The sequence below is a fragment of the Capra hircus genome, unplaced genomic scaffold (assembly GCF_001704415.2).
Source record: "Capra hircus breed San Clemente unplaced genomic scaffold, ASM170441v1, whole genome shotgun sequence".
NCBI lineage: Eukaryota > Metazoa > Chordata > Mammalia > Artiodactyla > Bovidae > Capra > Capra hircus.
The window spans coordinates 1-16,841 of NW_017211840.1; the positions used below are offsets into that span (position 1 = coordinate 1).

General features: G+C 39.9%; 1 long non-coding RNA gene across 1 annotated transcript; it reads left to right on the plus strand.

The window, feature by feature from the left end:
* The first annotated feature begins 1,211 nt into the window (after positions 1–1,211).
* LOC108635202 lies at positions 1,212–16,025 on the plus strand. The gene is made up of 3 exons (XR_001917765.1): positions 1,212–1,336; positions 15,274–15,371; positions 15,949–16,025. It is a non-coding gene; the product is annotated as an uncharacterized LOC108635202 (long non-coding RNA).
* The last annotated feature ends 816 nt before the right edge of the window (positions 16,026–16,841 follow it).

Genomic DNA, 16,841 nt, shown 5'->3' on the forward strand with positions numbered 1-16,841 from the left:
GTATGGTAATTCTGTTTTAACTTCTAAAGGAACCTTGGTACTGTTTTCCGGAGTGACTATGCCAATTTACATTGCTACCAATGGTGCTAAGGGTTCCTTTTTCTCCACAAGCTTGAAACACCTGCCCTGGGTGTTTCTTGTCTTTTTAACAATAGCCATTCTGACAGATGTGAAGTGATACCTCACTATGGTTTTGATTTGCATTCCCCCACTGTTGACCATCTGCATGTCTTCTTTGAAAATGTTGATTCAGATCCTCTGCCCATTTTTAAATTGGATTATTTGGGGGGTTTGTTATGTTTACTATTGTTTATGAGTTTTTTATGTATTTTGGATATTAACCCCTTATATAATAAGTGACTTAACAGATGTTTCCTCTTATTAAAATCTTTTTGTTTTATTGGTGATTTTTGTGCTCTGAAGAAGCTTTCTAGTTTGATGTATGTAGTTCTGCTGGTTTATTTTCACTTTTGTTGCCTTTGCTTTTGGTGTCAAACTCCAAAAATTATATACACGCAAGACCAGTGTCAAGGAGCTTATTATCAACCTATGTTTTCTTCTATGAGTTTTATGCTTTCAGATCTTATATTCAAGTCTTTAATCCATTCTGAGTTTGTTTGTGTATGGTGTTTGCACAGTTTCATTGTTATGCGTGTAGCTTGTCTAGTTTTCCAACACAGTTTTATTGAAGCAGACTGTCATTTCCCCATTATATATTCTTAGCTCCTTTTTAGAATTTTATTGACCATATATATCTGGGTTTATTTTGGCTATCTTTCTGTTCCATTGAACTATGTGTCTGTTTTTTATGCCAATGCTATACTCTTTTAAAAATTGCTATGTTTGCCCATTTAAAAAAATTGGTTTTGTTTTCTTTTAATTGAGTTTTTTGAGAGTTCTTTATGTATTCTGGATACATGTCCATCCAAAGGTATTATCTAAAAATATTTTCTCCTGTTTTTTCTTCTCAAGAAGGTTGGCCAGAAGTGTGTAGTTCACCATTACGAAAGCAGAAGTCACGAGATCAATTTCTGTCAAATTCTGTTCTATAAAATAATTTTTCTGAAGATTAATTTTCAGTTAAGTTCGGCATGGTTTTTGAAGTCACGTGACTGTGTTTGTCTTATTCATGAAATGTTTATACAGGTTTGTGTTAACGATGACCTGGTTGCAAAAGAACTTCGCTTGTTATGTGTCACCATGGAGGATAACAACTTTGATTCTTTGGAGAAGCCAAGATTGAATATAAAGTCAGCATCCTTTTCCAATAAGCTCAATCCAGCACTTACTCTTTGGCCAATGTTTTTGCAAGGAAAAGATTCTCAAAGGATGGAAAGTGAGTGGATTTCACCAATGTATGTTTCCCTTAAGTTGTCTTATTTATAGAAATCTTAGTGTATTAATGTAAATTGTTGTATCGACTTTCCCCCATATGGAGACAGAGATTTTAATTCTGAATTTAATATTTTAAATTTTTTTGAAATATTTTTAATTTTAATCCTAGTGAGTTTGTTAGGTTTGAGTTTTGAAGTTCTAAGGGAGCTGTTGTGGTTTGTTTTTATGAGAGCAGGAAAAAAGATTGTTATTAATTTCTTACTAACGTGGAGTTATATTTTCATTCTCTGGCTAGGTGGGTAAAGAATCCACCTGTCGTGCAAGAGACACAGGAGATGCGGGTTTCAATCCCTGGGTCAGGAATATCCCCTGGAGAAGGAAATGGCAAAACCACTCCAGTATTCTTTCCTGGAAAATCTCATTGACAGAGGAGCCTGGTGGGCTACAGTCCATGGGGTCACAGAGTCTGACTTGACTTAATGACTGAGCGCAAACCCGTATTTTCAGAAGTCTGTATGTTAGTAGTTTAACCGATATTATCAAAACAAGTGTGTTTTTTTAGAATTTTGAAAAAGAGCCATTTATTAGCATGAAAATATGAGAAGAGTCAGTCATGGGCAATGGGAACAACTGTAAATATTTCCTCTACACCCATGTTTCTTAGTCCCCTCACATTGCTCCCCTGCCCTGTATTAGGTATTCTGTAAATCATACAACAGAGGTGATTTACAACAAATTCACGTTTGTATTTTGGGTTTTATTTCATGCTTTAATCTTGAAATGGATTCTTTCTATCAGAGTCATGTAGTTTAACTTTTCTAGCAAAGTCTCTCGCGCATCTGTGTCCCCAGGGTGTGGGTGACCTCAGGCCAACCAGTAGGATCCTGGGTGAGTGTTCCTCTCCTGTTCCATTTCAATATAAAAGAAATACTCTTAAATATCTTAGGACTGTAAGAGTTGCTTATAAGGGCTATGGTAATTCTGTCTCTCTTTTTCCCTTAATTTACTGGAACGAATTTATGCTGTGAAAGAAAGTGAAAGTGAAATCGCTCAGTCGTGTCCGACTCTTTACGACCCCATGGACTATAGCCTACCAGGTTTCTCTGTCCATGGGATTTTCCAGGCAAGGATACTGGAGTGGGTTGCCACTTCCTTCTCCAGGAGATCTTCCCAACCCAGGGATCAAACCTGGGTCTCCCACATTGTAGCCAGATGCTTTACTATCTGAGCCACCAGGAAAGTTTATGCTGTAGATGCTGACAAAGATAATTTGCCTTGTAGTCTGTAGGATTTTGCCGAAACATAACGTAACAGGCACCTGTTTGTGTGTAGGACTGATTTATTCCAGCCCAGACATAGACCAGTGGTTATTATTTGTCATCAAAATATACCTAAGGATTTGATTGGTTTTTATTTTAAGCAATAGGATGCATACAAATAAGAAAGAGGCATTTATGAAGTCAGAAATATCCCGTCTTTAACTCCGTTATCTCCAGGTTCTTGAATGAGTTGGAATTTTTGGATGGGGGTGAAACTTGCTCGGCTCACCCTCTGTGGCGACTGCTCTGTGCTCACCCCTACATTGGGCGTATGTGTACCTATCAGTACTTCAGAGAGAGCCATAGTAAGCCTCTAGTAAACTAAAACTTTAAGTGTGTGCCCAGTCATGTCCAGCTCTTTTACGACCCTGTGGATTGTAGCCCGCCAGGCTCCTCTGTCCACGGGATTCTCCAGGGAAGAGTGCTGGAGTGGGTTGCCACTTCTTACTCCAAGGGATCTTCTGGATGCAGGAATCAAGCCCACGTCTCCTGCATTGGCAGGCAGGTTCTTTACCACTAGCGCCTCCTGGGAAGGACCACCTTTGATGCACCTACTTACTAAAATTTTTACGGTCTTTTTTCTCTCAGTTTTTCAGGTGTGAGGGTGTGCCCAATTTCTTAAGAAATGAGATTCTACTGTTACAAACGTGTATGTGGTGTTTTTCACCTCTCTCTAGGTTAGCTGCATCCAGTGTGATGGGGTTTGAGGCTGTGGGCTCTGCCATGAGACTATCTGTCTGCTCCCTCCTCTGTGGCACAGGGAACATCATTCCCTGCTGCTGGGTTGGTGAGATGAGCTCTCTGCGTGCAGAGTTTGTGCTGGCAGACATGGGCACCTGTGGCCCCACCTACATTCTGGTGTGCCTCATAGGAGGCATAGTGTGTCATAGGAATTCCTGCTGAATGGAGCCCATTACTGACGGGAATGTTATTTCCATTCCTGTGGAAGCAAGAAAAATACCAGGCGTTTACATTGTGTTTACCCACCGCACAGCTTTCCATTGTTTAAGGGCTTCCCTGGTGGCTCAGATGGTAAAGAATGTGCCTGCACTGCAGGAGACCTGGGTTCAACCTCTGGGTCAGGAAGATCCCCTGGAGAAGGGAAACCCCATGGACAGAGGAGCCTGGTGGGCTACAGTCCATGATGTCGCGAAGAGCTGGATACGACTGAGCCACGAACTCTTTCTTTCTAAAAAATACTTACTTACTTATGTATTTGATTTGTCGGATCTTTGCTGGGGCATGCGGAATGTTGCTTTCTGGTGCTTGGGACTCCCTAGCTGTGGCACACAGGCTCTGGAGCACGTGTGCTCAGTAATTGTGGTATGTGGGCTTAGTTGCTTCGCGGTACGTGGGATTGTGCTTCCCTGACCAGGAACCATCCCATGTCCTCCGCATTGCAGGGAGGAGGACACTGGACTGCCAGGGAAGTCCCACCTAGTTTTATTTATTACAGTCAGTGTTGGAATTAACTCTGCATATCTTTGAAAAGGAAAAGGTTGATGGTAAACAAAAGAAAGCTCATAAATGAGATGTGACCTGGACTGTCATGCAAGAAACAAAATTATCAGATGTTACCTTCTCAGGCAAAGATTTCTTTTTTCTTTTTAATATTTGTGAGAAGCTATTTCAATTTCAGTTGTCTGTTTATTAAATTCTGATACTTCTCTTTGAAGTTCCTTACATTTTCAAAAATCAAGTTCAGTACTTTCTAACACTTGGCTAGACAATCAAATAGTGCAGAAAGGCTATAAAGAAAAGCAATTTTTTCTTGTCCAGCTTCTTCTCACCCAGGCTCCTTGCTTGAGATAAACCTTTTTTTTTTTTTTCTTAGCTATTTATTTTGGCAGTTATCTCTTAAGTTTTAAAATACCTGTGGTTATTTTATTTTGTCCATGCTTATGCATTCTGGATCCTGTCCTGATTTCTGCGGTGGTTAGCTGTCACACCCCTAAGCCACATGTCTTCAGACACTGTTCTAGGGATTCACCAGAAAAGGAATCAAAGTCTGTTTTCATGGAGTTCTCTTTTATTTTCTCAGTAAACTTCTGTTTTAGGATGATCACAAATTTCCAGATAAGTTGGAGAGCATTACGGAGAACTTGATTGTATCCTAAACCACATGAGAGTAAGTTGCCGACTGGAATGCCCCATCTCTCCCCAGTACTTGAGTGTGTTTTTTCCTGGAAAGAAGAGTACTTTCAAAAATAATCGCAGCATAGCCATCTACATCAGAGATTGCCGTTGCTACATTGTGATCGTCTGGCTCTCAGATAACCCCTGTCATTTTGCCAGTCGTTGCACTGAGTCCTCTGGGGAAGGAAGACACAGCTCAGCGTCAGGTGGAGCATCTCCTCGCCGCCCTGGGTCTGAGCAGTCCTCAGTCTTCCTGGACTTTCTGGCTGTGACACTTTGGCGGATTATGGACCTGTTATTTCATAGCATGTCCCAGTCGTGGCAGATGATCTCCTGTTTCCATTTTCGTTGATTTTTGCTCTGAATTTAATTCTTTTTGTCTGCTTACTTTACATTTAATTTGCTCTTCTTTTCTAGTTTTCTAAGGTGGAAGCTTATATTATTAATTTAAAATTTTTTTTCTCTTCTAATACAAACATTTAATGCTGTCAACTGCCCGTCACTGAATCCCATAAATTTTGATAAGTTGTATTTTTATTTTCATTTGGTTAAAAACATTTCAGAATTTCTCTTGATATTTCTTCTTGATCCATGTATGATACAGAAGTGGGTTGCTTAATCTCCAAGTATTTGGGGATTTTCCAGCTATCTTGTTGTTACTAAGTTAGTTTAATTCCGTTGTGGTCTGATAGTGTCCTTTGTACAATTTCCACTTTATTTAGATGTGTTTTATATGGTCTGTCGTAGTGTCAGTTCCACTTGAGCTTGAGGAGAAAGTATCTGCTGTAGGATGAAATTGTCTGTAGATACCAGTTCTGACCAGTTGAGGTGATGCTGTTGAATTCAGCTGTACCCTTACACTGATTTTCTGTCTGCTGGGTCTGTTCCTTTTTGGTAGAGAGCTGTTGCTGTCTCTAACTGTAGTGGTATTCTCATCTATTTCTCCTTGCAGTTTTATCAGTTTTGCCTCACATATTTTGAAGCTTTCTTGTTAAGCACACACACAATTAAGTCTCATATGTCTTTTTGAAGAATTGGGTTCTTTATTACTATGTGATGCTTCTGACCTTCATATTTTCCCTTGTTCTGAAGTCTATCTGAAATTAATACAGACACTTTAGCTTTTTTTTTAGGCTATAAAGATTTTACTGAGGTACAACTGATGTATAATATTATTTGTTTCATGTGTGCAACATAGTGATTCACAATTTTTAAAGGTTATACTGCATTTATAGATATTTTAAAATATTGCTTATATTCCCTGCACTGTACAGTATATCCTTGTAGGTTATTCACTTTATGCATAGTAGTTTGTACCTCTTAATCCACTGCTGTTTTTTTGGAACCTCCCCCCTTCCCTCCCCACTACTGAGAACCACTAGTTTGTTCTCTGCATCTGTGAGTCTATTTCTTTTTTGTTAAATTCACTAGTTTTATTTTATTTTATTTTTTTAGATTCCACATATAAGAGGTATCATACAGTATTTGTCTTTCACTGCCTGACTTAATTTCACTAAGCATAAATCCATCCATGTTGCTGCGAGTGGCAAATTTTCATTCTTTTTATGGCTGAGCAGTATTCCGGTTTGTGTGTGTATGTGTATACACACCACATCTTCTTTATTTGGGTATGGATAGATTGCTTCCGTATCTTGGCTATTGTGAATAATGCTGCTCTGAAAATTGGGGTGCATGTTTCTTTCCAACTTAATGGGACCACATTTCTTTCTCCGGTCATCTGTCAGTGGACATTTACACTGCCTCCATGTCTTGGCTGTTGTAAACAATGCTGCCATGCTGGGTGCATGTATCTTCTCGAATTATGGTTTTCTCCAGATACACACCCATGGATGAGATTACAAGATCATATGGCAACTCGGCTTTTAGTTTTTTAAGGAACCTCCATACTTTTCTCCATAGTGATTGCACCAGTTTACATTCTGACCAACAGTGTTGGTAGGTTCCCTTTCCTCCATAGCCTCTCCAGCATTTACTGTTTATGGACTTTTAATGATGGCCATTCTGACAGGTGTGACGTGATACCTCATTGTGCTTTTTTGAAATTCATTTTTAATTGGAGGATAATTGCTTTACAATGTTGTGTTGATTTCTGCTGTATATCAAGATAAATCAACCATAGGTGTACATATCTCCTCTTCCTCTTGACTCATTGTGCTTTTGATGTGCATTTCTTTGATGATTAGCAATGTTGAACATCTTTTCACATGCTTGTTGGCCATCTGTATGTCTTCTTAGGAGAAAAGTCTATTTAGGCCTTCTGCCCATTTTTAAATTGGTTGGGGTTTTTTGATGTTGAATTGTATGAGCTGCTTGTATATATTTGGAAATTAAGCCTTGTCAAACATGATGTTTACAAGTATTTTCTCCCAGTTGTCTCTTTGTTTATGGTTTCCTTTGCAGTGTAAAACTTGTAAGTTTAACTAGGTCCCATTTGTTTATTTTTGCTTCTGTTTTTCTTTGCCTTGGGAGACTGACTTATACAAATTTCTAGAATTTGTATAAATATTTGTCTTATATTTGGTGTATTTAGACCAATACCATTTAAAGTGATGATTGATTTAGTTAGATTGATACCTGCCAAACTCGTTACTGTTTTCTGTTCATTGCCTTTGTTTTTTATTCTTGTCTTCCATTTTTTGTCATTTATAGCTTTAGTTGAGCATTTTACAGAATTCTGATTTCTTTCCTTTTTAGCACATGAGTTTGCTTCTTTTTTCACTTTTTTTAAATGATTGCCTTAGATATTGCAATATTTACAACCAGTCCAATCTATTTTCAGATAACACTGAACCACCTTACAGGTAGTGCTAGTACCTTATAACAAAATATTCATAATTCCTCCCTCCTGGCCATAGTGTCATTGTTATTCTTTTCATGCATATGGGTATGTGTGTAATAAATGTCTATTTACATATTTTATATGTATATGCATAAATGATAAAATACTTTGTTGCTGTTATTTTGAACAAACTGTTATCTGTTATATCTGTTTTCAAAAAAGAAAAACTTAAATTTGCCTTGACTTATTCCTTCTCTAATGTTCATATCCTCAAGTTCAGTGATTCTTTCTGCAGATGAATACATTCTACTAAGTTCATCAAAGGCATTCTTCATTTCTGTTAGTGTTTTTGGTCTCTGGCATTTCTTCTTGATTCTTATAATTTTCATGTCCCTGCTTATATTACCCATCTATTCTTGCATATTGTTTGCTTTTTTATTAGAACCCTTAGCATATTAATCATTTGTTGCTACTGTTGTTCAGTTGCTAAGTTGTATCCACCTCTTTGCAATCCCCTAGACTGCAGCACACCGGGCTCCTCGGTCCTCCACTACCTTCTGGAGTCTGCTCAAATTCATGTCCATTGAGCCTGTGATGCTATCTAACCTTCTTATCCTCTACCGCCCTCTTTTGCCTTCGGTCTTTCCCAGCATCAGGGTCATTTCCAGTGAGTCATATCTTTGCATCAGGTAGCCAGAGTATTGGAACTTCTGTTTCAGTATCAGTCCTTCTAATGAATATTCAAGATTGATTTCCTTTAGGATAGATTGGTTTGATCTCCTTGCAGTCCAAGGAACTCTCAAGAGTCTTCTCCATCACCACGGTTTGAAATCACTAGTTCTTCGGTGCTCAGGCTTCTTCATGATCCATCTCTCATATCTGTACATGACTTTCCATCCGTACATGGAAAAATCATAGCTTTGCCTATATGGACCTTTGTCAGCAAAGCAATGTCCCTGCTTTTTAATATGTTGTCTAGGTTTGTCAAAACTTTCCTTCCAAGGAACAAGTGTCTTTTAATTTCATGACTGTAGTCACTGTCTGCAGTGATTTTGAAGTCCAAGAAAATATGTCACTAACTGCTTCTACTTTTCCCCGTTCTGTTTGCCATAAATTGATGGGACCAAATGCCATGATATTAGTTTTTTTAAAATGTTGAGTTTCAAGCCAGCTTTTTCACTCTCCTTTTTAACTTTCATTAAGAGGCTCTGTAGTTCCTCTTCACTTTCTGCCATTAGAGTGGTATCATCTGCATATCTGAGGTTGTTAATATTTCTCCCAGCAATCTTGATTCCAACTTTTTGGTTCATCCAGCCCGGCATTTTGCATGATGTACTCTGCATATAAGTTAAATAAGCAGGGTGACAATATGTAGCCTTGTCATACTCCTTTCCCAATTTTGAACCAATTCGTTGTTCTATATCCAGCGCTAACTGTTGCTTCTTGACCTGCATACAGGTTTCTTAGGAGACAAGTCAGGTGGTCTGGTATTCCCCTCTCTTTGAGAATTTTCCACTGTTTGTTGTGATCCACACAGTCAAAAGCTTTAGCGTAGTCAATGAAGCAGAAGTAGATGTTTTTCTGGAAGTCCCTCATTTTCTCCATGATCCAGTAAATGTGGCAATTTGATCTCTGGTACCTCTGCCTCTTAGAAATCCAGCTTGTACACATGAAAGTTCTCAGTTCAACTACTGCTGAAGCCTAGCTTGAAGGATTTTGAGCATTACCTTGCTAGCATGCGAAGTGAATGCAATTGTATGGAAGTTTGATCATTCTTTGTCATTGTCCTTTGAGGTTGGAATAAAAACTGACCTTTTTCAGTCCTGTGACCACTGCTGAGTTTTCCAAATTTGCTGACATGTTGAGTGCAGCATTTCAACAGCATCATCTATTAGGATTTGAAATAGCTCAGCAGGTATTCCATCACCTCCACTTTCTTTGTATTAATGCTTCCTAAGACCCCTTGACTTCACACTCCAAAATGTCTGGTTCTAAGTGAGTATCCACACTAGCGTGATTATCTGGGCCATTAAGACCTTTTTTGTATAGTTCTTCTGTGTATTTTTGCCACCTTTTCATAACCTCTTCTGCTAGGTTCTTAGCATTTCTCTCCTTTATTGTGCTCATCCTTGTATGAAATGTTCCTTTGATATCTCCAGTTTTCTTGAAGAGAGCTCTAGTTTTCCCCATTCTGTTGTTTTCCTCTATTTCTTTTCATTGTGTATTTAAGAAGGCCTTCTTGCCTCTCCTTGCAGTTCTCTGAACTCGGCAGTCAGTTGGGAGTTCTCTGAACTCCTTACCTCTCCTTGCAGTTCTCTGAACTCGGCAGTCAGTTGGGAGTTCTCTGAACTCCTTACCTCTCCTTGCAGTTCTCTGAACTTGCATTCCTTTTCTTCCCTTGCCGTTTGCTTCTCCTTTTCCCTCAGCTATTTGTTAAGCCTCTGCAGACAACCACTTGGCCTTCTTGCATTTCTTTTTCTTTGGGATGGTTTTGGTCACTGCCTCTTGGACAGTGTTACTAATCTCTGTCCATAGTTCTTCAGACACTCTGTCTGCAGATCTAATCTCTTGAATCTGTTTGTCAGCTCCACTGTATAATCATAAGGGATTTGATTTAGGTCATAACTTGAATGGCCAAGTGGATTTCCCTAGTGTCTTCAATTTAACCCTGAAGTTTGCAATAAGGATCTCCTGATCTGAGTTGTACTAAATTTCTGGTCTGACAGTTTCAACATCTCTGCTCTGTCTAACTCTGGTTCTGATTCTTGCCCTGTTTCTTCAAACTGTCTCTCTTTTTTTGCTTTTTGGTATGCCTTGCAACTTTTTTTTAAATTTAAAGTCAGACATGATATTCTGGGTAAGAGGTGGGCTGTTAGAGGTACAGTTGTAAGGTATAGAGGGAGGGGAAGCATCCTTAAAGCTGTGATTAGATCTCCATGTTTTTGAGCCTTTGCATCTGGTTGTGACCTTCAGATTTGCTTTTCAGACCTCCACTTCTCCTCTTAAGGAGGGTTAGGATGGCCTGAGGGGGTGGGGAAATAGATGGGCTATTTCCCTTCCCCCAAGGCAGTTCAGTTCAGTTCAGTTCAGTTCAGTCGCTCACTCTTTGCGACCCCATGGATCACAGCACACCAGGCCTCCCTGTCCATCACCAGCTCCCGGAGTTCACTCAAACTCATGTCCATTGAGTCAGTGATGCCATCCAGCCATCTCATCCTCTGTCTTCCCCTTCTCCTCCTGCCCCCAATCCCTCCCAGCATCAGAATCTTGTCCATTGAGTCAACTATTCACATGAGGTGGCCAAAGTATTGGAGTTTCAGCTTTAGCATCAGTCCTTCCAATGAACACCCAGGACTGATCTCCTTTAGAATGGACTGATTGGATCTCCTTGCAGTCCAAGGGACTCTCAAGAGTCTTCTCCAACACCACAGTTCAAAAGACTCTTGAGTCCCTTGGACTACAAGGAGATCCAACCAGTTGGGCTATTTCTCTTCCCCCAAGGCGGTTAGTCTCTGATAAAGCCTGGGTAGTTCAGTTCAGTTCAGTTGCTCAGTCGTGTCCGACTCTTTGTGACACTATGGACTGCAGCACACCAGGCTTCCCTCTCCATCACCAACTCCAGGAGCTTACTCAAACTCATGTCCATTGAGTCGGTCGGTGATGCCATCCAACCATCTCATTCTCTGTTGCCCCCTTCTCCTCCTACCTTTAATCTTTCCCAGCTTCAGGGTCTTTTCAGATGAGTCAGTTATTTGCCTCAGGTGGCCAAAGTATTGGAGTTTCAGCTTCAGCATCAGTCCTTCCAAAGAATATTGAGGACAGATTTCCTTTAGGATGGACTGGTTGGATCTCCTTGCAGTCCAAGGGACTCCCAAGGATCTTCTCCAACACTGCAGTTCAAAAGCGTCAGTTCTTTGGCACTCAGCTTTCTATATAGTCCAGCTCTCACATCCATGCATGCATGCTGCTGCTGCTAACTTGTGTCAATCATGTCCAACTCTGTGCAACTCCATAGACGACAGCCCACCAGACTGCCCCTCCCTGAGATTCTCCAGGCAAGAACACTGGAGTGGGTTGCCATTCCCTTCTCCAATGCATGAAAGTGAAAAGTGAAAGTGAAGTTGCTCAGTCATGTCTGACTCTTAGCGACCCCATTGACTGCAGCCCTCCAGGCTCCTCTATCCATGGGATTTTCCAGGCAAGAATACTGGAGTGGGTTGCCATTGCCTTCTCCCCTTCCATTCATGACTACTGGAAAAACCATAGCTTTGACTAGATGGACCTTTATTGGCAAAGTAATGTCTGCTTTTTAATATGCTGTCTAGGTTTGTCATAGCTTTTCTTCCAAGGAGCAAGCATCTTTTAATTTCATGGCTGCAGTCACCATCTGCAGTGATTTTTGGAGCCCCCCAAAAATAAAGTCTCTCATTGTTTCCCCATCTATTTGCCATGAAGTGATGGGACCGGATGCCATGATCTTACTTTTCTGAATGTTGAGTTTTAAGCCAACTTTTTCACTCTCCTATTTCACTTTCATCAAGAGGCTCTTTGGTTCTTCTTCGCTTTCTGCCATAAGGATGGCTTCATCTGCATATCTGATATTTCTCCCGGCAATCTTGATTCCAGCTTGTGCTTCATCCAGCCTGGCATTTTGCATGATGTACTCTGCATATAAGTTAAATAAGCAGGGTGACAATATACAGTCTTAATGTACTCCATTCCCGATTTGGAACGAGTCTGTTCAGTCCGGGTAGTTCAGGCTCTGATTAGTTTCTCTGGAGGGCAGAACTTGCTGAGAACAGAATGCACTGGCATATTTCAAAAAGGTTAATTTTTCCCTCCCCCTACTAAGCCCCAGGGGGATTTTTATATGATCTTCACATGAGAAGCTGTGGAGTTCCAGTAAGTGAGAGTCACAAAGTGTTGGGGGTCCTCTTGGAATTGTTAATTTACTTTCCCACACTGGCTTCCAGTAGCTGGTCAATGTACAGTTCAGGTTTTCCTTCTCTGGTGCTAGGTTCTATGGAGATTTCTGCTCACAGCAGCTGTGATTATCTGTCTCTCCAGTTGTAGGGGAGAAGGTTTGCCCTGTGGCCTCATCTTTTATGTCAGATATAAGAAGAGTTGTTATTTTTCACTTGGGTTAGCTGTTTACTTACTGTTATGAAGGAGTGGTGAATTCCAGCCTCCTTGCATGATGGGATAGAAACTGGAAGTTAAATTGAGTTTGAAATGTAAAATTGGTAAATATAAGATGACAGCATTATTTCTTCTTGGAGATTCTAATTGCTTTTCTTTTTCCTATTTATATTGTCTATCTCTGTTGACTCCTTAAGTTGTTCAAGATCCTCAGTAGAGTATTCTATATCTTTTAAAATTTATTGAGACTTGTATTATGACTCAGAATATGGTCTCACTTGGAGAAGGCTGTGTGTGTACTTGAGAAGAATGCATATTGTGCTGTTGATGGGGCGAGTGTTATGTAAATATTAGTTAGGTCATTGCCGGGGTCCAGCCCCGGTGGATCCAGGGAATTCGAAGGGGAGACAGCGTCAGCGATCAGGAAAACAATAGCTTAATTAAGTATTAATTAAAGATATAAAGAGGGGTTAAATAAGGATAGCTCAGTGAGAAAATTCAGTGGAGAAAAGGGGCTGAATAACTTGGTTTACGTGGAATACCAATAAAACCTCGAGACAAGAGGTTTTCACCACCTACGTAGGCCGCAGGCATCCTCCCGTTCTCCCGAAGGAGAGGAGACACTAAGGCCTCCCCGGTCGGATCTTAGAAGCCGAGGCATAATTAGCAGGCTTGGCGGGCATCCACGCTCCAGATGGGAATTCAGCCAGAAAAATGGAGCACAAGAAAGAACAACATGGGGGAATCAGTCTTTCCAGGAACTGATCCGTTTTCTTTATTTTCCAGGTTTGCTTATATGCTTTTTGTTATACATAGAGATAGAATACAAAGTCAGGTGGGGTCAGCAGACCTGACCTTTATCAAAATCAGGTGCTTCATATAAACGTATACAAAAGGTCTTAGGTGGCTTTACATCATCTTCTGGCCAGGGGGCTTGCTAACATTTTATGACCCTTTCTTTCTGATAATGGTCAGTCAGCCAGAAACCTATTTTCCAGGGGTGATTTTTCTTAAACCAGGCGCCACCCTCCGAAGGTACCAAATAAAGTTGCATTCCTATAGGGTGAGGGTGTAATGGGTTACAATTAAGAAAGGAATTTACTTAGTCTAAGGTTTAAAATGATTAATCTTTAAGGTTAATACTTATTTCTCCTATATGCTAGTTATATATTTGTATAAGGGCAGGGAATATGGAGACTTAGCAGCAAGCATTGGCCCAATAAATGAAAAACCTTTCACCAGTATAATTCCTAGTCAACCCACTATACTATACTAATAATTTTCTAACCTCTCAAAAGAATCTGTATGTAGAAAGTTTAAAGCATCTCGTGCCTCTCACGGTTGGGAGGCTGTGAACAGTCGTATGTGGCTGGACGAACCTGTTCAGGCAGGCTAGAGAGCCGTCAGAGGAGTTTGTAAGTTGAAACACTCTTGTCATGCCCAGGAATTTTTATTAACTGGAGCTGTAAGTTAACTTCTTCTCCAAGAAAGGTGGTGGGGGACAGCCCCCCATAAAGTCAGAGGTGTAGGTGAGAGCATAAAGCAGTAAAGTAGGCAGACTCTGGTTTTGGGGGTAGATGCTCGGGAACAGGGGCTCTCCTGAGGCTCTGATCCTGCCTTTGCGCATGCCGAGCCTCCTTCCTCACGACCTTTGCCACGGGCGGAGTTCCTCACGCTGGGCCCCCGGCAGGTCTTGTTGGTTGATAGTCTTGTTCAGGTCTTCTCTGTGTTCGTGATTTTTTTTTTTGTCTACAGGTCTATCAGCTACTGAAGGAGAGGCATTGATATCTCCAAGTATACAGTTGTTTTATTTATGACTCATTTCTGTTCTGTTAGTTTTTGCTTCGTGTATTTTGAAGCTGTCACTTAGGTGCACGGAAGTTTAGCAGGTTTATGTCCTCTTGATGAATTGATATATGTCATTATTAAATGACTCCTTCTTTGATCTGAAGTGTACCTGTCTCTTCTGGGCTGTCACCTGAAGTATATGTAGTGGCCTTTCCATGCAGTTGCTTGGGCTGCCTCGTAACACGACAGCTGGGTTACAGAAGTGAGCGTTTAAGAGAGCAGATCATAGGCGTGTGACTTTTTTGTGTTCCAGCTTTGGAAGTCACGTAACATCACGTCTGTGTTTCTAAGCCCACCCTGGCTTCTGGGCAAGGAGAATGAGCCCACCTCTCCATGGGAGAAGCGTGGAAGTCACACTCTGAGAACAGCATGTGTGTTGGGAATCATCTTCTGGCCTCCTTTGCAAAATAGAGTCTGCCAATTTGGGAATATAAATAATGGTTAAATTGTTAGTAAGCCAGTAAGGAATTTGCCTCAACATTTTTTTTGTTTTTCTTTTTCCCAATAAGGATTGATACAAGATTTTTTAATTTAATCCCCTCAAGTAAAGTTTGATACAAAATCTTATGCTGTAACAATTTTATGTATTAAGGTTTTATTATGATAACACTTTTTTAGTAAGATCCTTTTGGTCCTGTTTTCTATTTATTTATAACACTTCCTGAGATAATTTTTATTATTATTTTTATTTTGCAGATAAGACTGTAAAATGTACTATGGATTCATTGAAAGGTTCCCCTAAAAAAGAATCTGAAAAGAAACAACAGTACATCTCCTTGAAAGATGCAAATAAGGTGCTGTTTTTAAATGTTCATTAAATATTAAGTTTATGTAGTGTTCATTTTAGAATATTCTCCTTTAAAATCTACCAGGAACCAAAACTGTGGCTATGATAGTTTTATTCATGAAAAAAATGTAAGTTTACAAGTTTACTCTGTTTCAGATGAACAGGATAACCCTTGTTCCTCCCTTTTCAAGTCCTTGTTCTTGGCCTGCTGACCGCTTGACAAAATTAGGTGCATATTCTCACTTTAACAAGGGTATAAATATCTGGAATTATGGGACACTCTAATAGTTAAGGTCAACTCTTACCTGTCCCTCCAGTTTCCTTGACAAGACAAGTGAAAGTAATTCTAGGACATCTTAAATACTGACCTGTCTGAAAGGCTGGCTGCCTGCTATTTGGACCCTTCAGTCTAGTGTTTATAGTGGTGGCCTCCCCAGTTCTTGGTCTGTTCATATCTGTGTTGCTTGGACCTTATCTGAGATGGTTGTCTATGAGAACAACTCCCAAGGAATTTTGATGCCTCAAGAGCACGTATGTTGCTAGCATAAATATTCCTCCTGAAAAAAAAAATTTTTTTTTAACAGTGTGTTGAATCTTCAGTGTGCTGGCCAACAAAGAGAGGCATAACCATATATGCCAATCCAGACACACCAGCTGCAAGGTATGATCTGAAAATCTAGTATAATTGACTAGAGACTTAAGTATAATATTGTTTTATACAGTGTCCTGTAAGATTGATGATGGGAGAACATTCATTTTCAAAAAGAGTGACCCTGGAAATTTTGATTAAGCGTATATTTAAGAGAAATATGTTTGATAGCTGGCTAGCAGCACAGTTTTTTCAAAAGTAGTAGTGATTCTGGAGTCTCCTTGTTACCTTGTCAGACAGAACTGTGTCTGTAAGGCAGATGTCTTGATGTGAAGGGTGGGTATATGTGGGCCCGATGGCAGTTCAGCTTGTGGAAGGTGAAGAATGGTTTCTTGTATTCTTGAAGATGAGCTTCCAATCTTTGCGACCCTGTCCTCAGCAAAATCCATGTCAGTGATATTAATGGGAAAATGTGATATTATGCACTTCATATAGAGTAAAAGATCTTAAAATAGGAAGCTTCCATTTCTCCCCTCCTGGACTTTATGCTGGTGTTGCCATACATTGTATTTATACATTTGTTATAGATGGCTGAATTCTGTTGTTCCTATTTAAACAGTTTTTTCTTTGAGGGATTTAAATAAATAATAAGAGAAATTATCATATATTTACTTATGTAGTTATCATCCATGCTTTTTACTTTTTGTGTAGATCCAGATTTCCGTCTGGTACCGTTTTCCTTTTACTTGGGGGACTTCCTTTGCTATTTCTTGTATTATATTTCTTCCTTTACTGTTTCTTGGTCTGCTGGTGATGAATTCTTTCAGCTTTTATATGTCTGAAAAAACTTTGCTAGGGTAGAATTCCAGCTTTAAATTTACTTTCCCC